This window comes from Hyla sarda, chromosome 6 (assembly GCF_029499605.1).
Source record: "Hyla sarda isolate aHylSar1 chromosome 6, aHylSar1.hap1, whole genome shotgun sequence".
Taxonomy (NCBI): Eukaryota; Metazoa; Chordata; class Amphibia; order Anura; family Hylidae; genus Hyla; species Hyla sarda.
The window spans coordinates 111,271,935-111,298,488 of NC_079194.1; the positions used below are offsets into that span (position 1 = coordinate 111,271,935).

The window sequence follows — 26,554 nt, forward strand, 5'->3', positions numbered from 1 at the left end:
TGGCCTGTCTCCTGGTAGCGCCTCCATGCTCTGGACACTACGCTGACAGACACAGCAAACCTTCTTGTCACAGCTCGCATTGATGTGCCATCCTGGATGAGCTGCACTACCTGAGCCACTTGTGTGGGTTGTAGACTCCGTCTCATGCTACCACTAGAGTGAAGGTCCCGCCAGCATTCAAAAGTGACCAAAACATCAGCTAGTAAGCATAGGAACTGAGAAGTGGTTCTGTGGTCACCACCTGAATAACAACTCCTTTATTGGGGGGGTCTTGCTAACTGCCTAAATTTTCCACCTGTTGTCTGTTCCATTTGCACAACAGCATGTGAAATTGATTGTCAATCAGTGTTGCTTCCCGAGTGGACAGTGTGATTTCACAGAAGTGTGATTGTTACATTGTGTTGTTCAAGTGTTCCCTTTATTTTTTTCAGCAATGTACATTATCCAGATCATGGTAACACAGAACCCAGGTGAAAACAATACAATCCTATAGCCTTTTCAATGCAACATGAGCATGGTAAAGTTGCTGATCACTGGACCCAATTGCACCAGTGTGACCAGCATTGTCAACTCACAGCACCACTGTCGTCCACAAATATTGCAGTTTCCACCAGACAGCCTGTGGACAAGAATGGTGATATTTCTGCAAAAAAGGGTACCTGTACAGTAACAAAAAAAGAGATAAAGAACTGCGACACAAAATAAGTAAAGAACAAGGGTGTGTTGGCTTGATCATGTGACTGGCCTCCGCCTCCTCGCTGCAGCCAAGGCCAAGGGGAAGTCGTTCCACAGGTAAAGCTTCTTCTGTAACTTATCAGCTCAGTCCAGAAGAAAAGCTGACAGGTCTGTCCAGGTCACCCTCAACTGGTTTTTGAGAGTTTTTTTTTGTTTTTCGTTTTTTTTTTACATACTCCATAAAAAGCAATGGCACAAATTATGCAGGTTGTATTTAACCCCATGGCTGTCAACATTCAGGATATTTGGCGGTAACGCCATATTCAATCAGATTGTAGACTTTTGTATCTTAAACTGTAAGTAAAAGCTGTGATGTTATTGGCTGTTATGGAAAACTTAGCTGACTTTTCTTTTGCCTCAGTGATCTTGAAAACAAAGTCACACCTTGGAATAGAGCAGTGAATAGAACATGCATACCACTGCACCAATCATTATCAATAAGAGTGCCAAAGATTGCCGAGTACTGTACTTGGCCATCTCCGGCACTCACATAGACAATGAATGGAGGGACCTCACGTGCGCAACCAGCCACTCTTCCTATGGGAGACTCAGGTCCTTATTCTCGAGATGGCATGAGGTCTGACTGCTAAAGATCCCCCCCCCCCCCCATCCAGATTTGGAGAATGGGCTCCTGGGTCTGCTGATCTTATACTTATCTCCTATCCTGTTGATAGAGTGGTTTAAGTTGGAATACCTCTTTAAGGGTTTTTGCAATACGGCAGCGGTAGAGTTTCAAAACTGGCCACTGCCATATTCCTGCCGCACCCCATTCATTTAAATGAGCCAGAGGACGGAGTCAGATAACTCCAGTCGGCTCAGTTTTTAACCATATCAGTTTTATTGCGACTAAAAACCTTGGCAGACCACAGTAATGAGTCCGGCAACAAAACCAGATACGGTCCAAAAATGAGCCTACCGAAGTTACCATTTGACTCCGTCCCGCTCATTCAAGTGAATGGGGTGCTACATGGTTACAGCAGGGATATGGCAGTGGCGGATCTGGCTGCCATATTGCAAAAATGTGGTGCGAAGGCTTAGGCCACTTTAACATAATAGGGATGCATGTATGTGCCTGTATTATAGAGGCAAGTCTTGTGCTGGTTTGGATATAGATCACTATGACTTATTATAGATCACTATGACAGCTCCCTAGATCCCTGACTTATTATAGATCACTATGACTTATTATAGATCACTATTACAGGTCCCTAGATCACTATGACAGCTCCATAGATGACTATGACTTATTATAGATCACTTTGACAGCTCCCTAGATCACTATTACAGCTCCATAGATCACTATTACTTATTATAGATCACTATGACAGCTCCATAGATCACTATGACAGCTCCATAGATCACTATTGCAGCTCCTTAGATCACTATGACAGCTCCATAGATCACTATGACTTATTATAGATCCCTATGAGCTCCCTAGATCACTATTACAACTCCCTAGATCACTATGACAGCTCCATAGATCACTATGACAGCTCCATAGATCACTGACTTATTATAGATCACTATGACAGCTCCCTAGATTACTATGACTTATTATAGATCACTATGACAGCTCCATAGATCACTATGACTTATTATAGATCACTATGAGAGCTCCATAGATCACTATGACAGCACCCTAGATCACTATGACTTATTATAGATCACTATGACAGCTCCATAGATCACTATGACTTATTATAGATCACTGACAGCTCCCTAGATCACTTTGACTTATTATAGATCACTATGACAGCTCCATAGTATAGATCAAGACTTACTATAGATCACTATGACAGCTCCCTAGATCACTATGACAGCTCCATAGATCACTATGACAGCTCCCTAGATCACTATTACAGCTCCCTAGTTCACTATTACAGCTCCATAAATCACTATGACTTATTATAGATCACTGACAGCTCCCTAGATCACTTTGACTTATTATAGATCACTATGACAGCTCCATAGTATAGATCAAGACTTACTATAGATCACTATGACAGCTCCCTAGATCCCTAACTTATTATAGATCACTATGACAGCTCCCTAGATCCCTGACTTATTATAGATCACTATGACTTATTATAGATCACTATTACAGGTCCCTAGATCACTATGACAGCTCCATAGATGACTATGACTTATTATAGATCACTTTGACAGCTCCCTAGATCACTATTACAGCTCCATAGATCACTATTACTTATTATAGATCACTATGACAGCTCCATAGATCACTATTGCAGCTCCTTAGATCACTATGACAGCTCCATAGATCACTATGACTTATTATAGATCCCTATGAGCTCCCTAGATCACTATTACAACTCCCTAGATCACTATGACAGCTCCATAGATCACTATGACAGCTCCATAGATCACTGACTTATTATAGATCACTATGACAGCTCCCTAGATTACTATGACTTATTATAGATCACTATGACAGCTCCATAGATCACTATGACTTATTATAGATCACTATGAGAGCTCCATAGATCACTATGACAGCACCCTAGATCACTATGACTTATTATAGATCACTATGACAGCTCCATAGATCACTATGACTTATTATAGATCACTGACAGCTCCCTAGATCACTTTGACTTATTATAGATCACTATGACAGCTCCATAGTATAGATCAAGACTTACTATAGATCACTATGACAGCTCCCTAGATCACTATGACAGCTCCATAGATCACTGACAGCTCCCTAGATCACTATTACAGCTCCCTAGTTCACTATTACAGCTCCATAGATCACTATGACTTATTATAGATCACTGACAGCTCCCTAGATCACTTTGACTTATTATAGATCACTATGACAGCTCCATAGTATAGATCAAGACTTACTATAGATCACTATGACAGCTCCCTAGATCCCTGACTTATTATAGATCACTATGACAGCTCCCTAGATCCCTGACTTATTATAGATCACTATGACTTATTATAGATCACTATTACAGGTCCCTAGATCACTATGACAGCTCCATAGATGACTATGACTTATTATAGATCACTTTGACAGCTCCCTAGATCACTATTACAGCTCCATAGATCACTATTACTTATTATAGATCACTATGACAGCTCCATAGATGACTATGACTTATTATAGATCACTTTGACAGCTCCCTAGATCACTATTACAGCTTCATAGATCACTATTACTTATTATAGATCACTATGACAGCTCCATAGATCACTATGACAGCTCCCTAGATCACTATTACAGCTCCCTAGATCACTATTACAGCTCCATAGATCACTATTACAGCTCCATAGATCACTATGACAGCGGTGGGGTCAGGACTGGCCTCTCTGTATATGGCATGTCTTAAAGTGGTCTAATACTGTAAGAATCATACACTATTTATGATTTATAGAGTAGATTGGTTGCAGAAATACCTTTCACGAAAAAACTGCCCCATTCATCTAAATGGGGTTGTTTTGGCCGCAAGCAAATGCATTGTTTGCAAACCCTATTGATATAAACGGGACAGTGGCAGAAATCTGCAGTGTGAACAGCGTCCTCTCACTGCCATACCCCGGGGGCACTCCACCAGTACACTCTGCCCTTGTATCAGTAATCCTCAGCCTGACAATGTGCTCGTCATCCGGGCAGTCATGGCTGCTGTTTACGGACCCTGCCCCGGTCTCTGTGTGGATTACAGGGCAGGGGAATAGGTTTGGCCTCGTAGAGTGACGCCTATTTCTGGAAGCTTCTGCTTGGGACAACCCTCACATGACCTCTGAGACGGCTACAAAGTTACCACTTCTCACCTGCGGAAGCAAAACTTTTCCCGCGAGCATGCGCAGTACGCTCAGCGGTCGGGTGACGCTTGCGTAGTTGCAGCCTGGTAGCCGAACTTCCTGGATATCATTCTGCACGCGTGCGGCTTCTCACGCATGCGCAGTGTTTATCGTGAAAAGCAGCCACGTGATGAGATGTGTATTTCTGCCTTTTTTGTTTGCCTTTTCGCGTTCACCTACATTGTATTATTCTCAAAAACTTTTTTCTTAACGTATGTGTGGTGTACATAGTAGAGTCTAAGCATATGGAAATATTATAATGTATCTAAAAAATGTATTTTAGGCTGGGTTCCCTCTGCGCTTCTTTCTCCGTTTTGCTGTATGTGAAAAACGTCAAAAGCAAAAATACATTTCCCAGCATGCCCAAACAGCCAACAGTGTGCATACATCCTTAAATGTGCCAGGCCCCATTGTGAGCTAAATTGCCCAGACTGCCCTTACCGACTATATTACCCAGGGCTGGTTCTGCCGGTAGGCAAAATAGGCAGCCACCTAGAGCACCCTCTTGATGGGGGCACGCCTCCATACATCCACCCCATGAGGAGGAGGTTTGTTACAATGTGCCACCCCAGTAGTAAGGTGGGACATGTCAAAGGACAGAGTCAAGGGGTGACAAAATAAGCTTTTGCTTAGGGTGGCAAAATTCCTTGCACCAGCCCTGATATTATCGAATGGATATAGAACTAGATACATGTAGCTATGCCAGTCCCCAACAAGGCTATTGCAGGCAAATCTGTGTACCCATATTACTGCCATGTGTTATCTGCCCTTAGATATCATAGTCACTGCTGTACATTATCTTGGGCCATGTAAGCAATGAGCAGACTTTATCAAGTATTTATGCCAAAGAGATAAAAAGTAGCAAATTTTTTGCTCAGGTGTGCAAAAAATTTAGTCTTTTTGCCACTTTTCAAAAAGTCTGCCAGGCTAGGTGTAAAGGTGGCGTGGCGTGATGGTCCACCAGATTTCTAAAGCTCTTTGCCAGTGACCTGGCATAAATACATCTGAAATCTACTCCTGCTCAGCGCTGGTGTAGATTTCCCTGTACGGCAGTGGCACTGCACAGGCAGATTTATTTATGGACCAGCGCCCGAAACATACGGCACAAAAAGTTTACTTTAGACCATGGTCATAGTGAATCCCCCCCTAATGTGATCACAGGTTAGTTGCCCTATAGAAGGCATATAAACATAGACTACAAGCAAATACCCCGCTCCCCAGCCCATATAGGTTATTTCCATATGGTAAAATGCAGAAATAAATGCCATGGATGACACATAGCTTTGTAAAATCAGATGCAGATGTTATCTGGAAATTAATAGGGACATTTAAGTTAAAGAGTACCTGTCACCAAACTAAACTTTTAATATATTGTTCTTTATGTGATTATAGGACACTTTGCTATTTACTTGTTAAAATTCTCAACCTTTATTTGTTTTTAATGTGATTGAAAAAACTGCCACTAGGGGGCTCTGTTCTGTTTCCTGCCTCAAGTCAAACAGCTAGTTTGGTCTCCTCCCGGCCTGGCAGGAGACTAAACTCAGAAAGTGCGTGCGGAGCAAGCGAAGCTCAGTTCTCGATGTCGCAACTGCTGGGGAACGCCCACTTTCTTCTGCCGGGAACTCACACAATGTGAGCAAAGGGAAGGGTAGGATACAAAGCTTTTTAACCCCTTCCTGCCATAGGACGTATGCATACATCCAATCATCCGACACGTTCGCGCAATTGGATGTATGCATACGTCATAGCGATCTCCTGCACTGCCGCGGTCATCACAGGAGATTGGCAACGGGACCTGGCTGTTAATCACAGCCGGAGTCCCTCCGCAGCTGCCGGGGCCGTGATCGCGCCGGTCCCGGCAGCATTAACCCCCTAGATGCTGTGATCAATCCTGATCACGGCATCTATGGTGTTGACAGGGGGAGCGCTCTCCCCCTGTTCTCCAACGGCGGCGCCGCGATACGATCGCAGGTCGCCGTTGGTTGCTATGCCAGCAGGAGGTCAGATCATGACCTCCTGTATGCCTTCTACAGAAGCCTGTGAGTGTGTACAGTGTACAGCTCATTAGGTCATACTGTGCTGCAGTACAAATGTATTGCAGCATAGTATAACCTGTAAAAAGTGTAAAAAATTCAATAAAAAGTTCTTCAATAAAGGTATGAAGTGTAAAAAAAAAAAAAGCTTCTTTCCCAATAAAAGCCCTGTATTATCATCAAAAAAGATCAAAAACACAAATCATATACATAATTGGTATTGCCACGTCCATAATGACGTGTACTATAAAACTATAATGTAAATTATCCCCCCACGGTGAACGCCGTAAAAAAAAAGGCAAAAAATTCGCCAGTTTTGGTACAAATAGCAGAATAAAAAAGATCAAAAGGAAGCACATAGCACAAAAATTATACCAATAAAAAGTACAGCTCATCCCGCAAAAAATAAGCCCTTACTCAATGGCGCCGGATGACAAATAAAAAAGTGACGGCTGTTGGAAAATGAATGGCAGAAAAAGAATTTTGAAAGCTATAAAAAATGGGTATCACCATAATCGTACTGACCCACAGAATAAATATAACATCACTTTTACTGCACAGTGTACACTATAAAAAAAAATATTTTGGCGTTTTTCACAAAAAATGCTGCATGTGTCAACAAAAATGCACTACTTATATAAAGTACAATATGTCACGAAAAAACAATCTCAGAATTGCTCTGCTCAGAATAAGCGTTCTGAAGTTATTACCATTTAAAGAGATACGAGATACATGTCAAATTTTAAAAAATGAGCCTGGTCATTGAGGTAAAAAATGGGTCCGTCCTTAACCTGTTAAGGACCCAGGGCATACCTGTATGCCCTGAGTCCGCTCCCGATCTATAACGCGGAGCCCATAGTGGGTCGGGCCCGACCTCTAACAACGGCAGGGACCCGTGGCTAATAGCGCGCGGCATTGATTGCGCTGCCGCACGCTATTAACCCTTTAGACGCGGCGATCATAGTTGAACGTTGCGTCTAAAATGAAAGTGAAACCATGCCGGTTAGCTCAGTGGGCTGTTCGGGATAGCCGCGGTGAAATCGCGGCATCCCGAACAGCTTACAGGACAGCTGGAGGGTCCCTACCTGCCTCCTCGCTGTCCGATCACCGAATGACTGCTCAGTGCCTGAGATCCAGGCATGAGCAGTCAAGCGGCAGAATCATCGATCACTGGTTTCTTATGAGAAACCATTGATCAATGAGAAAGATCAGTGTGTGCAGTGTTATAGGTCCCTATAGGAGCTATAACACTGCAAAAAAAAAGTGAAAATAGAAGTGAATAAAGATCATTTAACCCCTCCCCTATTAAAAGTTTGAATCTCCCCCCTTTTCCCATAAAAAAAAATAAACATATGTGGTATCGCCACGTGCGGAAATGTCCGAATTATAAAAATATATCATTAATTAAACCGCACGGTCAATGGCGTGCGCGCAAAAAAAAGTCCAAAATAGTGCATTTTTGGTCACTTTTTATATCATGAGAAAATGAATAAAAAGCGATCAATTAGTCCTCTCAATGCAAAAATGGTGCCGCTAAAAACTTCAGATCACGGCCCAAAAATTGAGCCCTCATACTGCCCCATATGCGGAAAAATAAAAAAGTTATAGGGGTCAGAAGATGACAATTTTAAACGTATAAATTTTCCTGCATGTAGTTACGATTTTTTCCAGAAGTACGACAAAATCAAACCTACATAAGTAGGGTATTATTTTAATGGTATGGACCTACAGAATAAAAAGAAGCTGCCATTTTTACCAAAAAATGTACTGTGCAGAAACGGAAGCCCCCAAAAGTTACAAAATTGGTTTTTTTTCTTTTTCAATTTTGTCTCACATTGTTTTTTTTTTTTCATTTCGCCATAGATTTTTGTATAAAATGACTGATGTCATTACAAAGTAGAATTGGTGGTGCAAAAAAATAAGCAATCATATGGATTTTTAGGTGAAAGATTGAAAGAGTTATGATTTTTTAAAGGTAAGGAGGAAAAAATGAAAATGCAAAAACGGAAAAACCCCGGGTCCTTAAGGGGTTAAGGGGTTAAAGCTCAGAATTTTTTTTAAAGGGTAACTCTCATTAAAATACATTTTTGCTATTGAACTCCTTATGGTAAATTAAAAATGTTTCTAATATACTTTGTTTAAAAAAAATGACGTTTTCTATGTTTTATTTGTGCTTAAAAAAGCTCTAGAACACATTTTCCCCCATCTTATACACAGACTTAGGACCAAAGCCCAAACACAGAAAGTGCAGCCTGGAGTGCTGAGGGGGGGGGGTCCAGCCTCATCCAATCATAGCTCCTCTCACACTTAACTGCCATATGCTGTTGGTTGGACCCCCCGTCAGCACTCCAGGCTGCACTTCCTGTGTTTGGGCTTCGGTCCTAAGTCTGTGTATAAGATGAAGAATGTGCTCTTGAGCTTTTTTAAGCACAAATAAAACATAGAAAAGTTCATTTTTTTTAACCAAAGTATATTAGAAATCTTTTTATTTACCATAAGGAGTGCAATAGCAAAAATTAGTTTTAATGAGAGTGACCATTTAAGGGCAGGAGGGGGTGTTAGGAGTAGTTAGAGTTAGTTTCCAAAATATGGTTTGATGATAGGTACTCTATAATAGGGATACAGTTTTTGTGGCATTTATTTTCAAAAATAGTGGTGATTTTTTCTTTATGTGTTTTTTTAAATTTCACGTCATGTGATTCATTCATTCATTATGTGACACAAAGATTTCTATTGATGGAAATGGGGGGAAAATTCCATACAAATGCCAAGGTTAAACCCATTGACGTTTTTTTCCTCCCATAGAAGTCTATGGTAAAAAAAAAACAAAAAAAAAACGCCATAATTCCCTGAAAAAAAAAAAAACACCATAGTTTCAGCATGCTGTGAAATTTGTAAACTGCCACTGTGGGTCTGGCATTTCATATTTCTCTCTCATTAGGCTGCTGAATTTTTTTTGCCAAAAAAAGCCATGCAGAGAATTTGGCAGGTTTTATTTTGTTGGCATTTTTGCAAAAAACAAACAAGTGGAAACACAGCCTCAGAGAATGTGCACACAGGCAAAAAAGCCATCTTCAGTGTTGCTCTGCAGTTTTCTCTTAACCATGCTCAGCGCACAGGGGCCTGTCCTGAAGCACCCATTGATTTCATGTCCCTTCTTTGTTGCTCTATTCATCTCTCATTAAAATAAAAGAACATGTGGTTAATTCCCATGTAAACATGCTCTAAGTCTTTTTTTCTTGCTTAAAGGGGTATTCCAGGAAAAAAACATATTTTTTTATATCAACTGGCTCCAGAAAAAGTTAAACAGATTTGTAAATTACTTCTATTAAAAAATCTTAATCCTTCCAATAATTATCAGCTGCTGAAGTTGAGTTGTTCTTTTCTGTCTGGAAACAGTGCTCTCTGCTGACATCTCTGCTTGTCTCGGGAACTGCACAGAGTAGAAGAGGTTTGCTATGGGAATTTGCTTCTACTCTGGAGAGTTCCCGAGACAGGTGTCATCAGAGAGCACTTAGACAGAAAAGAACAACTCAACTTTAGCAGCTCATAAGTATTGAAAGGATTAAGATTTTTTAATAGAAGTAATTTACAAATCTGTTTAACTTTCTGGAGCCAGTTGATATATATATATATATATATATATATATATATATATATATATATATAAAATTTTCCTGGATAAACCCTTTAAAAATACGTATGTATACCATTTTAAGTGCATTTTTTTTGGCATTCTTTATGAGAACTCCTTGAATCACATTATCAAATAATTGCATGACTTGTAAAGGGAAAAACACATCAGAAACAAAATGCAACAAAAAAATGCATGTATTAGAACACACTTTTATGAAAAAATGCTACAACTAAAACAAAGAATGTATGAAGCACAAATAATAATAAGAAGAAAAAAGCTGCAGTTTTTGGAGCATTTTTGAAGCCAAATAAATGCCATGAAAAACAATGTGTGAAGGAGGCCTAAATAAATGTCTGCAAAGATGATCTATCAGGAACTGGCATGTTGAAGCATCAACAAGAAGCAGCTTGAATGTAGTCAGGCTGGGTGACTACGATTACGCTCGGGCCATGGGACCCACTGCAGTACGCCACTGTATACGTTGTCATAAACACAGTGTGAACCCAGTCTCAGAGCATACATGTTGATAGAAAACTCAGAGGATTGTGTGCTAATTTTTGCTACAGATTTTCTCTACATAAATAATGCAGGGAGGTTGTTGGCATATTGACCAAAGACATGATACAATAGTGAAATATTATATATTTAGTGTATTTTTACATTAAATATCATGGCCCTGCACCTGAGTATACAGCGCATGGAGAACTTCTAACCACAGCTCCACTGAAGTAGATGTTATCTGTGCGCTCAGGCTCACATAATGGCTGGTATGAGGTCACCCGACATAAATAAATCAATGACTAACAAAGACGGTAACAGAGAAAGGACACACCAGACACCACCTGTACTGTACTTCTGGGCCTGGGGTACAGGCTGGGGATTATTGTCAGCTATTTATTATACAGATCTCCTGCACTACTTTCGCTGTTTTATCATTTCAGCTTCGACTTATAAAAATATATATATATAATAATAATATATAACAGCATTGACAAGTAATGTGACTAATGCATTCCTCTGCTATAAGGTTACTGTGGCTTTGGATGGAGTGCTCCTTGGTATGTGCTCTTAGCCATATACATGCATGTCCTGGAAATGAGTAATAAAGTGATGATATAAACAGTCTCACTATGTGGTGTCTGTGAGATGTTATCTCGATGACCTCTTGTGCAGGCCTTCCCATCTCTCATGAAGGTCCATGCGAAAATTAAAGTCATTCATTTGTCTCCTAAACTCTGTACAATATTAAAATAGGTACAAAATGAGTTTCTGATACTGAGTTACCTGCACTTTAAGAAAGAACTGTGTATCTTGGGCCATGTTCACACAACAGAATTTCTAAGCTGAATTCTTCTGGCGGATTCTGATGGGAAATTCATTGTTTTCAATGATTCTAGTGCACCATGCAAATGGCAGAATTTCTGCAGCAGATGCAGAAATTCCAACTCCAGCCTCCGCCAAAAGAGTCGACATGTCAATTCTTCTGGCGGAAATGGAGGTGGCGCATTTCCAAGTGATCCTATCACCGGTATGTTGGTATAAGAAAGCATCCACCACCGGGAAGTACTTTATTGAGGCATCTGTATAAAATAGGTACACAGGAGCATAGTTGCCTACGTGTTTCGGGCTATGGCGCCCTTAATCATGGCCTAAAACCCAGTAACAACATAGCACTTACCGTATTTTTCGCCGTATAAGACGCACTTTTTCTTCCCCAAAACTGGGGGGGGGGGGGGGGTTGGGGGGAAAGTTGGTGCGTCTTATACGGCGAATACACACACCTATAGCGGCGGTCCCTGCGGCCATCAACGGCGATTGCGGTGATGCACTGTATTAATCCTTCAGACGCGGCAATCACCGCCGCGTCTGAAGGGAAAGTGACACTAACCTGGCTGCTCAGTCGGGCTGTTCGGGACCGCCGCGGTGAAATCGCAGTATCCCAAACAGCTTACAGGACACCAGGAGGGACCTTACCTGCCTCCTCGGTGACTGCTCCGTGCCGGGATCCCCTGCATGGACGGCGCTCTCCTTCGACGTCATCACTTCGTCGCGCACGCCGTCCCGTCATCCAATAGGTGCGGCGTGCGTAGCGACGTGATGACCGCGACGGAGAGCGTGGATCCCGGGGAAGAAGAAGTCCGGAGCGTCGGGGACACCACAGGGACGCGGCGACAGCGATGGAGCGACATCCAGGGCAGCGGTGACAGGTCCGGAGCGGCGGGGACACGTAAGTACTACCTCCCATCCAGTGGTCTTCAACCTGCGGACCTCCAGATGTTGCAAAACTACAACTCCCAGCATGCCGTTGGCTGTCCGGGCATGATGGGAGTTGTAGTTTTGCAGCATCTGGAGATCCGCAGGTTGAAGATCACTGTTGGGTTCAGAATCTTTCTTTTTTTACTAGATTTTGCACCTTTAAAATTGGATGCGTCTTATATGCCGGTGCGTCCTATAGGGCGAAAAATACGGTATATATACCAATGTTAAGTCACATGGTTGTTACAAGTTATACAAAGCTAAAAAAATGCAGCATGGATTCTGACCGGAGTGGGATCAGACATTTTCACCATTCATAGACATAATGGGATGGTTGGATATACACACTAAGGTGAATCCAGCCAGCATGTACATACAAAAAACATAATACTATGCATATACCTTTTACATAATAAGACATATGTCTAAAAATTATTATTTCAGGAGTTTTATACTACATTAATATGTCAAAATAAGATCTGGCTGCAAATTGAAACCACTAGGTTCTCTAGTTTCTAATAGGAACATCCAAAAGGATTCTCTATTGAGGAGGAGTCTCCTCATGTCCGTCCGTCCCCCCCCCCCCCCCCCCCCCGAATGGTTCTTCTAATTTTTTTTTGCCCATCACTCGTAAGGTATTTGCATTACCCCCATGGATATCTCTGAAATGTTTAGAAAGTGCAGAAATATTGGGATTAAAGGTAAGTTGATTTTTGGAATCCGATTTGTGCCTCCGTATTCTAGTTTTTAAGGTATTGGAGGTGCAGTCTACATACTGACGAAAAACAAGTTTCACAAGAGGCTAGATAAATAATATTTTTAGAATTACAATTCACATAATCTCTGACTTGAAAACTTCTGCCATTGGCATATGACTGAAATTCTTTAGTAATTAAAGGGGTACTCCGGTGAAAACCTTTTTTCTTTTAAATCAACTGGTGGCAGAAAGTTAAACATATTTGTAAATTACTTCTATTAAAAAATCTTAATCCTTCCAGTACTTATTAGCTACTGAATGCTACAGAGGAAATTCCTTTCTTTTTGGAACACTGATGACATCACGAGCACAGTGCTCTCTGCTGACATCTCTGTCCATTTTAGCAACCATGCATAGCAGATGTATACTAAGGGCAGCATGGTGGCTCAGTGGTTAGCACTGCTGCCTTGCAGTGCTGGGGACTTGGGTTCAAATCCCACTAAGGACAACAATAAATAAAGTGTTATTATTATTATAATAACGTCAGCAGAGAGAACTGTGCTCGTGATGTCATCAGAGAGCATTCCAAAAAGAAAAGAATTTCCTCTGTAGTATTCAGCAGCTAATAAGTACAGGAAAAATTAAGATTTTTTAATAGAAGTAATTTACAAATATGTCTAACTTTCTGCCACCAGTTGATTTAAAAGAAAAAAAGGTTTTCACCGGAGTACCCCTTTAACATGTAGTTGCATGTAGTGCAAATTCTATGCCCACACTTCCAATTGCCTGCATGTTGTAACCAGGTATGTTCACTAAATATCTTTTTTTCTGGGATTGCTATTGTACATACTGGGGGAGAGAATGGAACCTAATGAAGGTCCCTTCCTGGATATCATTTTGAAGTTGCTTTTAAACAAGTTCCCTATTATAGCGTCTTGTTGCAATACTGGTAAGTATTTTTTCATTATATTACCTATTTTATGGTACTGTTTACTGTCTTGTGTAATGAAAAAAAGGAGAGTTCATGTTACCTGACTGTTTAATGGATTTTTGTTTAGTTCTGTTCCATAAAATAGGTAATATAATGAAAAAATATTTACCATTATTGCAACAAGACAGGTATACCAGTATTGCCCAACTGGAGGCATCCTGGTTGGGAAACACTGTCCTAGAGACATGTCAAATGTTTTGATCTGTCTGAGTTTTTAGACCCCGACCAATTGCTGTGCAGCCAACCGAGACAATCCCATAGACTTGTTACACTGTAATTTTTTCTCTCCCAAAACAAAAAAGCTTGAGTATTTTAGAGAAATCATAGTTTAAAAAAGCCACCGTGGACCTGGGTAACTAGTCATTAGGGTGGTTCCCTATGGCTGCTCTTCCCCCCCTACTAGACCTGAGTGACGCATCTGAAACGTGTTTCCCTCTCTTTGCACCTGTTTCATGTTACCTGCGAATTGGGCAGCATAAAAAAGATAACAGGTTCCCTTCAAAAAGAAACATAACAACTATATACAGTGACCCCTCGACCTACGATGGCCCCGACATACGATAATTTCAACATGCGATGGCCTCTCAGAGGCTATGACATGTTGAAGGCAGCATCAACATACGATGCTTTTGTATGTCGGGGCCATCGCATAAACGGCTATCCGGCAGTGCTGACTGCTTCCTCTTCGGGATCCCCTGCATCGTCGGCGCTCTCCATCGTAGTCATCACGTCGCTGCGCAAGCCGTCCCGTCACCCAATAGGAGCGGCGTGCGTAACAACTTGATGGCGGCGACGGAGCGCGCGGATGCCGGGAAAGAAGAGGCCTTGCCGGAGCGTCGGGGACACCTCGGGGACGCGGCGACAGCGATGGACGGCGACATCCAGGGCAGCGGTGATGAGCGGTGATGGTCCGGAGCGGCGGGGACAGGTGAGTACAACTTCTCCTAACAGTGGTCTACAACCTGCGGACCTCCAGATGTTGCAAAACTACAACACCCAGCATGCCCGGACAGCCAACGGCTGTCCTGGCATGCTGGGTGTTGTTGTTTTGCAACATCTGGAGGTCCGCAGGTTGTAGACCACTGTCCTACATTGCACGGATCCCTCAACATGCGATGGTTTCAACAAACGATGGTCCGTTTGGAACGGATTACCATCGTATGTTGAGGGACCACTTGTACTCAAATTACTGTACTAGGGAGGGTCATTCAATGAAAATGAGACCCCTTTTGGCATTGGCCCTTGTTACCAGACACATCTTGATACATTATAGCTCAGCACTTGTCTGTTCCATAAAAGCTGCCCTTATAGTAAGTACAGTCTTGTTAGCTGGTTATCTTACACACTTGGCCATACACCTTCAATCACTGTTGACAAAACTGTTTCTTCAATTGATAGCTATCTCTCCAGATTACCCTGTACACATGAATTCTGGTCTCGGGTGAGAATTCATGTATGCTGAATGGAGAAGAGGGGGCAACCTGCTGCCAGACTCCTCTAGACCTGGCTTATATCCACAAAAACAAAAAGTTCAACAAATTCAACATGCCCAATATTTCTCTCCCCTTCTTTCTCTGTTGGTGGAGTATTAAGAGGCCTCATACACATTAGCCAATTTGAGCAGGACCAGATGACTTTTTTTCTAACGTGTATGTGGTGCTTTTGGCTCGGATTTACTATTAAGCTGATCCATTCAGAACAAAAAATGTGATTTAAATTGAAAGAAATTTTCAAATAAAAGTATTAAAAGACAAAAGCAGAGGCAATTGTCCTCATATTCTCATTTTCCATAAACATCTACTGTAAGAGGCGACATTTTGTACTAAGAATAATGTTGCATAATTACAGAGTGAAGAAGTCATGGTGGCATGGTGACAATGTTTCCGTAATCGCTGCTTAGTGTTGGTTGCTATAAACCAATGACCTCAACCTTGACACAAACTGCTGCTTTTTACTGTAACCCCAGCGCCAATAATCAAATATTCATGAGGCAGAATCCTCAGCTCCTTATCTCGCCTCTCACAGACAACGGGAACATAGAGCCCTGGACTATAGTGATGGCTACAAGGACAACATATATTATACAATGTGACATGAATCTGCTTTGTATATGACATCAATAGATCTTTGTATATGGTGATTAATGATATCATCGCTGACAGTTAGTGTTGAAATGATGTGCTGTATTTTAATAGGATGTTAACCAGATGACATAATAATGTTTCAGTCGCCATTAGTTTTTAGTGGGGTTTTTCTTCCAGCTTTACCATGCAATACAAAAAAAAATACAAAAAACATATATCCAATGTGTATTATCATAAGCTTTTACCATGATCCGGAACTTGAATGCAAGTATCGGACTGTTATTTTACGGCTTGTATGTTAATGCACCTGGGTCTATATGATATGCTTAGGGCACTGAGATCAATGATCTTTTAAATGTGCTGAGCTTTCAGTGCCTTGTGCCATTGGAATTCTCAAGGATAAAATGGTATCTAGCCAATCAGATCTCCAGGAGATAGTGACATCAAGGCGATGTGAAGCATTTGTCCAGCAGTGACATTCTACTGGATGTTGCTTTGTGTATGTGATCAGAATACTTATCTATGAAGGGATACATGATCTGAATGTGATTGGATTCCTCTGAAATCAATATTCCTAATTATAAGACCGGGTTTACAGGCAGCAATTCCCCTTCCATTAGACTGACATCCAGATGATTAATTATGGGACTAAACTGGGCATTTATATGCTGGGACATTCTATTGGTATGGAGACAAGATATTGCCATTTTAGCAGAATGAAACCAGTTAGAGCCCACTCCCCGTATAGAAGTGTTTACACACTGCCATAGACTGAATGGTGGTAGGATCAGTTTAATAACAACCCCGTCTGATGGACTGTGTACACGTAGAGATCTCTATAATTCAACACATCAGATTCATATCCTATCAGATCTTACCTATGTGTACTAAAGCATGTATGCAAATTTAAACATCCATGCACAGTGCATTGAAGCATGCATGGGACATGTGCATTAAAGGAGATGTCCAGTGCTGAAAAACGTATCCCCTATCCTAAGGATAGGGGATAAATTTCAGATCGCGTGGTGTCCGACCGCTGGGACTCCCCGCGATCTCCTGTACGGGCCCCGGCAGCCCGCGGGAAGGGGGCGTGTTGACCTCCGCACGAAGCGGCGGCTGACACGTCCCCTCAATACAACTCTATGGCAGAGCTGGAGCGCTGCCTTCGGCAATCTCCGGCTCTACCATAACGATGTATTGAGGAGGCGTGTCAGCTTCCGCTTTGTGCGGTGATCGACACCTGCTATCTGCCCAGCGAGCCGGGGCCCCATACAGGAGATCGCAGGGGCCCCCAGTGGTCGGACACCACACGATCTGAAATTTATCCCCTATCCTTAGGATAGGGGATACGTTTTTCAGCACTGGACTACCCCTTTAATTCCCTTTGGATCTCTATTAAATGGAGGTTTAAAATAGGCTTTATGGGGGACATGTATGATTATTTGTGTATGGTAGAAGCAGTTTATCCCTTTTCCTGAATTCTAAGTTATGTGCAGAAGCGCTAAATTTATCAATCATGCGCAATGAGCTTCATAAATTGCGGGTAAATATAGTCATTTCGTCAATCCACTCTTTGGAAAATAGAATCGATGATTTAGAGCATCTTCCTACGTTAAGTCCAAGATGGCTTATATTTGCGCAAAAAAAAAACAGCTCTTGTGGCAAAATTTTTGGTGTAAAGGAAAAGTACGCAGTTAATAAATCCATGCGTATTATAGATGTCACTCCAAGGTACCCTGATTCGGCCACATCTGGAGGACATGCTCTACCAAAACGTGCGCAAAAAATGTGCAAAAAAAGGGCTTGCGCAAAAAAATACACTCAAAACAGGGGTAAAATCTTTGATACATGTCCCCCTATGAGTCTATGTGCACTCTATTAGGAATCAGTACAATGCGGGTCCATAGAATAGTGACATCTAGGACGCTTCCCACTTATTTGGAACCTCATCCTAGCTATGGACGTAAAGGATATGGCAACTACACTGTGTATACAGACATTAGGCCTGATGCACACAACTGCGTTATGGCTCCCTGTTAAAAGGATATGTGTAACGTAACCCCTGCAGAATTCCATGGGTCTATGCTGTACATCTACGTGCCTAAGACAGTGTTTCCCAACCAGGGGGCCTCCAGCTGTTGCAAAACTACATCTCCCAGCATTCCTGGACAGCCAAATGCTGGTAGTTGTAGTTTTACAACAGCTGGAGGCACCCTGGTTGGGAAACACTGTCCTAGGATGTGTTATGGTGAGACTTTTTCTTACAAGTTTTGTGTCATGTTTCATTACATGGCATGTTACGAAGGGCATTCCCCCCCTCCCCAATATTAAATACATGTTGTGCATCACAGAGGCACCATACACCACCCCATGAAGGGATATGGACTCAATGCGCCTCCCATAGACAGATCATATATAAAGTGCAAAGAATCAATTGGTAAATGTGATATATTTACTTCCAAGTGGATTCGTTGAAGTCCCTTGTGTGTGCGGCGTGACTAGAATGCAGGCAGGGACGGATCCGTATACGGTGGTGTGGCATATGTTGGTGATATATAAATAGCAGTAGTAAACAAAAATCTAAAAATACTAAATGACAGCAGCACATGGATTGATTTAATATAATTTATTATAAGGTGAAGAGAACGGTCACATGATGTGCTGCGGACATTACGTATTTCAGGTGCAATGCATTTCTTTCCCCTACAAGATATAAATGATACCTTTTCATGGATTAACAGTGTGACCATCAGAGGAGGGGTACAAAGGGTGCTGTTCTCTTGCTGAGTCCCTGCAAACCACAGTAGGAAACCCCTTACAATACAAAAAAAAAAAAAGCTGTGACATCTGCTCTGGACTCTGCAGAGTCAAAAGGAGACCAGAGCCTTATGGCACAGGATATTATTGCAATGCCAGAATCTATATCAACATTTCAGATTATACATACAGCATTATAAGGAATATGGAGTTAAAGGGACTCATAGATATAAAACATAAAACATATGATGGATGGAACGGTTATATCTGTGTTTCCCAACCAGGGTGCCTCCAGCTGTGGCCAAACTACAATTCCCAGCATGCCCGGACAGCCGAAGGCTGTCCGGGCATGCTGGGAGTTGTAGTTTGGCCACAGCTGGAGGCACCCTGGTTGGGAAACACTGGGTTATATCACGGTGGTAAAATTTGGAAAAGAGAGGATAGTGCCATGTTTTTTTGATTAATATAAGAGCATATATAAGGTACTGCCCTTTAAAAGAGGACATCACTATAGACCAGTGTTTCCCAACCAGGGTGCCTCCAGCTGTTGCAAAACTACAACTCCCAGCATGCCCGGACAGCCAAAGGCTGTTCGGGCATGCTGGGAGTTGTAGTTTTGCCACAGCTGAAGACACTTTGGTTGGGGAACACTGGGTTATATCATGGTGGTAAAATTTGGAAAAGAGAGGATAGTGCCATGTTTTTTTTGATTAATATAAGAGCATATTATATATATATATATATATATATATATATAATTTTTATTTTATTTATGAAAATACATACAGTAAATAGCAATAATTAAGCAGGATGCGGACATATGGAGACTGGCATGCCAATGTCTTCCTGAATAAAGGGGACACAATATAGATAGTAAACACTTTATTTACAAAATAAAAAACAAATAGGGTATTGCATATTGCCCATGTGGACACTATAGGAGATATATGTGTGTGTGTGTGTGTGTATATATATATATATATATATATATATATATCTCAACTACCGATGATTTTGCTTATATATATATATATATATATATATACACATACATACATACACAGTGTATATACACACACACACACTATATATATATATATATATATATATATATACACACACACACATACATACATACATATATATATATACACACACACACATATTATATATATATATATTTTAGCACAGATCTACTAGGGGGTCTTTGCACATAAGGGAAATGATGGGGCAGATCATTGACACAAGATGATGATAATGACCTAGTACTAGATCCTATAGGAAGGAAAGATCTGGACATTGCAGGTCAGACCGGGGAGGTGTTGGGGTGGGGGTTGACGGTGCCTCACCCGGTGGAAGCCATGCCTCTTCCTGCCACGTAGACCTTCTTGTGTCACCAAAAAAAAAAAAAAAAAATTATAAAATAAAAAAAAAAAACAACCGGATTTTCCCAAACCCAGTCTATAGGCGAAATGTATATAAAAGAATATGAAATGATATATGGAAACCAAGAGTGCAAGCGACGCAATATCCAAACGTGATATAGAGGGAGACAGTATTCCAATGCAGGAGGAGGAGGAGGAGGAGGCTGGCCGTCTATCTGTCGGTCGCTCCGTCTGTCTATCCCCACCCGGGGGGAGGTTCTGAGCGGCGCTGTGCCAAGCACGTCCTCATGAGGATGTAAGGAGAGGTTCTGTGCCCACATACTGCCAGCTACATTGTGGCCACTGCGAGCACCACACAAGGTTACTGCTGCAGCGACCCTGCAAGATGCAGAAGTGCAGCAACTACCCCTGATAACAGCGAGCAGCCTCCCCACCCCTGCTGCACTGCCTCGGAAACCCCATGCCGACAGATGCTGCAAACACAGGTTTCAAAGCAACCTGTCATGATGTCCATAGACAGTGCCATCCTCAATAGAAGGAGGTGGGCGCTGACCCCCAGGCAGAACCCCATTTTGTCCTCATCATAAAGATGGTTCAGCAGCAGGTTCCTTTTCAGAGCCCCCCACTCCTGCGTCCTACAGGGGAGGGGGAGCAGTGAGGAAGTGTGAGAAAAACACAAGCACTGGGGAAGGAGGAGGCGTTACATGAGACCTTCCCTCCAAGGCCCCCCACCCCCTCCACACCAGTCACCCATCCCCCTCCCTACCAGGAAATAAAGGAGGGGGTGATGGGTGAGATCTTGCAGTTTACAATCCCAGTCTGGGGGTTTATGATAAGATCCATGTCTGTCATAGCCTCATGCTTTGTAGCGCAGGGATTGCAGTATTTTCTGGAGTTGATGCCATATATGCTGCTGCTGTGATAGCTACAGGTCTAGGCACTAAACTAAGATTTAGTATTATTTAGACTTGTTTATCCAAACACCAGAGTCAGGGTTGGGATTATTGTCACTATGTTCACTTATTTACAAATAATCTGGGTCAAACAGAGAAAACAATGCAAACAGGGACCCCATCAATACTAACGTCAAAATAGGAGACATTTGCAAAATACACAACAACACATTTATCATTGTAGGTGTAAGTGAAGCCTTTTTCTAGAAGACGATGATCCAGCACTGGAAATATGACAGCTTTATTGAAAATCACATAACACTGTTAAAAATCGACCATACCATCAGACGCATTTCGAGCGCATGCGCTCGAAATGCGTCTGATGGTATGGTCGATTTTAACAGTGTTAGGCTGGGTTCACATCACGTTTTCTCCCATACGGGAGCGAATACGGCAGGGTGAGAGCTAAAACCTCGCGCTCCCGTATACCTTTCAATGCGCTCCCGTATGTAATTCATTTCAATGAGCCGGCCGGAGTGAAACATTTGGTCCGGTCGCCTCATTTTTGCGCTGTATGTGCTTTTCCCCCCCCGGACCTAAAACTGTAGTCAACCACGGTTTTAGGTCCGGTTGTAAAAGCGCATATGGCGCAAAAATGAGCCGACCGAACGTTTCCCTCCGGCCGGCTCATTGAAATGAATTACATACGGGAGCGCAAGGTTTTAGTTCTCCCCTGCCGTATGCGCTCCCGTATGGGAGAAAACGTGATGTGAACCCAGCCTTATGTGATCTTCAATAAAGCTATCATACTTCAAGTGCTGGATCATCGTCGTCTTCTGCATATTGTGTGCCTTGCCGGGCACTGATACATTGGAGTAGTGAGCTGGATTCCCTTTCCTCTATCTTGCACAAGCATTTCTCTACACCTTTTTTTTGTGCGCTGGAGCACCAAATTTGTTAAATGGTCACAAAGCATTTGATACATTTTGTGCAGGTAAATATTTTCAAAAATTTCTCTCTTCACATACACCAAAAAGCTAAGTCTGGACTGGTGTAGTTTAAGAGACTTTTCAGTGGCTTTGCGCCTTTTCACATAAAACCCTTCCATCTCATGTGTATTGCCAAAATCAGTGGATTACAACTCAAAATCAGCAGAAATGTGTAAACCAAAAGGCGCAAATAAACCCTGCTTGCGCCTTTTCTAGACACAAAAAAACAGTCTAAAGACAATGATAAATGGCGGCCAGCATGCTTTTCTACACTCTACAAGACAACATGATATTTTTCAGTGAAATAAAGATCAATGATAAAATGGAGAAGTGTAGCAATAGATAGGTAGAAGTTCTGGGAGTCTCGTGCACCTCTGCCCCATAAGAAGAAATCAGTATTATAAAGGGCCCATGGTAGACAATGGGCCCTGCTAGAGATGTTGTATTGCGGCCCGGAAGCTACAAGTTTTGCCTCTGATCAGACTGCCCTATTTGGTGACAATACTTCTTTTTGATGATGATCTGATATAATAAAAACATTTTAGGCCCCATGTACACTACTGATGTCAGAGAGAGAAGGCTTTTCTATGAAATCAGAAGTGTATGGAGGTGAGTAAGGCCAATGCGCACCCCTACAGAAGACCTTTTAGGAAAAAAGATGAAGAAACAAAAATATTCCATAGATTAGTGCAGCCCTGCCTAAACAATACCTGAGTCATACAATAGGCTTTTTAAAAGAACGCCAATCTACTTGATCAGTGCCATGACGGGCATGGGTCAACCCGTATAATACTACCCTTACGTTGTATTCAGATCCTACGGGGCTCTACTGCAAGACAGAATGGGCAACCACTCTGGGAGACTAAACAGAAAGGCCATTCATCTCTTTATTTTCTCTGGACCCATAGCGGCTCTATATGGATAACATATAAGAAGATATACAGAATGAAATATGAACAGGGTACAGCTATAATTTGGGGTGCCACTTATTAAAATTTTATAATACAGTGTCTCCCAACCTGTGGCTATCCAGCTGTTGCAAATCCACAACTTCCATCAGGAAGGCTGTCTGTTCAGGCATGCTGGGAGTTGTAGCTTTGCGACAACTTATATGGGCACTGTCAGATACAAAAACTTTTGATATGTTATAAACCAATAGGTTTTGCAATTGCTTTCATTAGAAAATGTTCAGTATTTCATACTGAAAAAGCCAGTCAAACAACTGCCCCCCCCCCCCTGCCTGGACACGTACTAGTCCTGCTGTGTCCATGCATCATCACCTATGTCATGGACACACTTCCTTGATTGACAGCTGGTAGCGCATGGCTCAGAGCTGGAGGAAAAATCCTCCCACTGTCAGCACGTGTCCTGCTACTGTCAGTGAGGACAAGCTGGGAGTTGTAGTTTTACTAATGCTAGGGGAGATGTGAGCAGACAGCATACTGAGGGAGGGGGCAGAGACCTGCACAGTGAGGCCACGCCCCCTCACTTTGAGAGTAATTCAGACTAGTGAGCTAAATTAAAAGTGTAATAAAAAAATAAATAAAGGAGCTAGACACATAAAAATTAGATGTACATGGTCAGGATTAGGCACTGAGTGATATATATATATATATATAAAAAAAAATGTTGTTGGATCTGACGGGTACACTTTAAGGGCACCCAGTTCCCAATACAGGAAACACTGTATTACTCTATAACATAAGTATGATGTGGTACATTCACATTGGGTTTTTGTCTCTGCTACAGTCCGTTTAGCTTTGCTGTATACAAAAATGTGGTCTAGCATGCTATCATAGTATAGACACACAAAAAAATACAGATCTGTTGCGGTCCTTTTTTTTATAATTTAAGTCAATAGGAAATGGATGACATAGCATCCGTTAATGTATGGTTGTTCCTTAAAAATTTATGTATATATATATATAAATTAAAAGAAAACAAAAAACATGGTGTGAACATACCCTTACGATTAACATATATGCTATAACAGGCCCATACTTTACACGTTGAGTGCATTAAGATGATGTAACATAATGGCTTCATATACATAAAGCAGTATTTATCATCTTCCAGTTGTTATTCAATATATTGTACAGTGAAAACGTTTATAATTTTCCAGTGGTTATTTAATGTACACAAGTATTGTTGGTTTTCTACATATACACGGTTATCATGCAGTGTACAGCACACCAGCACCAGTCCTACTGCTCTCCTCGCCGCCTCTCCTCCTACTGTGGGAAAACAGCGCTCAGCGCGGGTAGTGACTGCATCGCGTGACAGCCCCGTGATGATTGACATCATCTACCGCCCAGTAGGTGGCGAGCTGGGCACCCTCCAACCAATAGGACGCTAGATGGTGGGCGTGACCGAGGTCTCCGCCCCCCGTTCCCGCCGCCCCTGCCGCCGGAGCCGGGGATCCCCGTGTGGTCAGTCGCGTTTCCGCCCGTGGAGGTAGCGAGTCGGCGGGGGGAGGGGAGGTCGTGTGGAGCCGCTGTCGATGCGGACTGAAGGGGGGGTTGGGAAGAAGCTGTAGTATCCAACCCGAGCAACGAGGAGGAAGAAGAGGGAGAGAGCCCCGGCTCCCAGCACCTAGTGCGGATATACAAAGTCTGGAAGGCGCCCAGTGCTGTTCTCTGTCGGAGTTTGTGTCAGGCGCTCGGCTGCGGCGCTCAGGAAACACCGCTGCTTCACTTGAGGCCTAGTAGGTTTTGGCACTTTGGGACGTGTGGACGCGTTCTTGGCCCCTCCAGCTGGGGCAGGCCCGGGCCTGCCAAAACGGGTAAGAGCACAAGACGTTTTTCTGAGGAAACTTTCCCGTATTTTTGGTATTTTTCGCACTTATTGATGTTGCCTTCTGGGGGCTCTCCCGGGGCCAGCCTCTTGCTCAGTACTATCCGGTATGTCTGTGTGAGGTGGCGGTGATGGCGGACTGTGTGTCCTGGGGAAGCTTTCCCACTATTTAGCCCAGGAGAAGTTGCTTGTGTTGGACATGGCTACCTGGAGGGAGGGAGGTGGGCGGAGGGGGTTCCTGTGCTGGAGATACAATGTGTTACTATGGGATAATGTGCCCAGCATAGGGAAGGGGTATATGGAGCATAGGGAAGGGGGTATATGGAGCATAGGGCAAGGGGTATATGGAGCATAGGACAGGGGGTATATGGAGCATAGGGCAGGGGGTATATGAGCATAGGGGAAGGGGGTATATGGAGCATAGGGAAGGGGGTATATGGAGCATAGGGGAAGGGGGTATATGGAGCATAGGGAAGGGGGTATATGGAGCATAGGGGAAGGGGTATATGGAGCATAGGGGAAGGGGGTATATGGAGCATAGGGAAGGGGGTATATGGAGCATAGGGAAGGGGGTATATGGAGCATAGGGAAGGGGGTATATGGAGCATAGGGAAGGGGGTATATGGAGCATAGGGGAAGGGGGTATATGGAGCATAGGGGAAGGGGGTATATGGAGCATAGGGGAAGGGGGTATATGGAGCATAGGGAAAGGGGGTATATGGAGCATAGGGAAAGGGGGTATATGGAGCATAGGGAAAGGGGGTATATGGAGCATAGGGAAAGGGGGTATATGGAGCATAGGGGAAGGGGGTATATGGAGCATAGGGGAAGGGGGTATATGGAGCATAGGGGAAGGGGGTATATGGAGCATAGGGGAAGGGGGTATATGGAGCATAGGGGAAGGGGGTATATGGAGCATAGGGGAAGGGGGTATATGGGCAGTGCAGACAGGATCAAACTGCAAGGGACCCCACAGTGTCACCTCCTCCCCCAGCCCGGGTTATGGGGGTCACAGACATAATCATTGTCCCCCCAGCCCGGGTTATGGGGGTCACAGACATCATTATCTCCCCCAGCCCGGGTTATGGGGGTCACATACATCATTATCTCCCCCAGCCCGGGTTATGGGGGTCACAGACATAATCATTGTCCCCCCCCCCCAGCCCGGGTTATGGGGGTCACAGACATCATTATCTCCCCCAGCCCGGGTTATGGGGGTCACAGACATCATTATCTCCCCCAGCCCGGGTTATGGGGGTCACATACATCATTATCTCCCCCAGCCTGGGTTATGGGGGTCACAGACATAATCATTGTCCCCCCCCAGCCCGGGTTATGGTGGTCACAGACATCATTATCTCCCCCAGCCCGGGTTATGGGGGTCACAGACATCATTATCTCCCCCAGCCCGTGTTATGGGGGTCACATACATCAATATCTTCCCCAGCCCGGGTTATGGGGGGTCACATACATAAA

At 43.0% G+C, this 26,554-nt stretch overlaps 1 protein-coding gene across 3 annotated transcripts in view; it reads left to right on the forward strand.

Moving 5' to 3' along the window:
- The first annotated feature begins 24,702 nt into the window (after positions 1–24,702).
- SETD5 (SET domain containing 5) overlaps positions 24,703–26,554 on the forward strand; it is a 106,426-nt gene continuing 104,574 nt past the window's right edge. For 2 of the 3 annotated variants that reach the window (XM_056524673.1, XM_056524675.1), the window contains exon 1: positions 24,703–25,067. The gene's annotated coding sequence lies outside the window, so the exon portion shown is untranslated. The remainder of the gene's footprint in view (positions 25,068–26,554) is intronic. The other variant, XM_056524674.1, reaches the window with a different exon arrangement.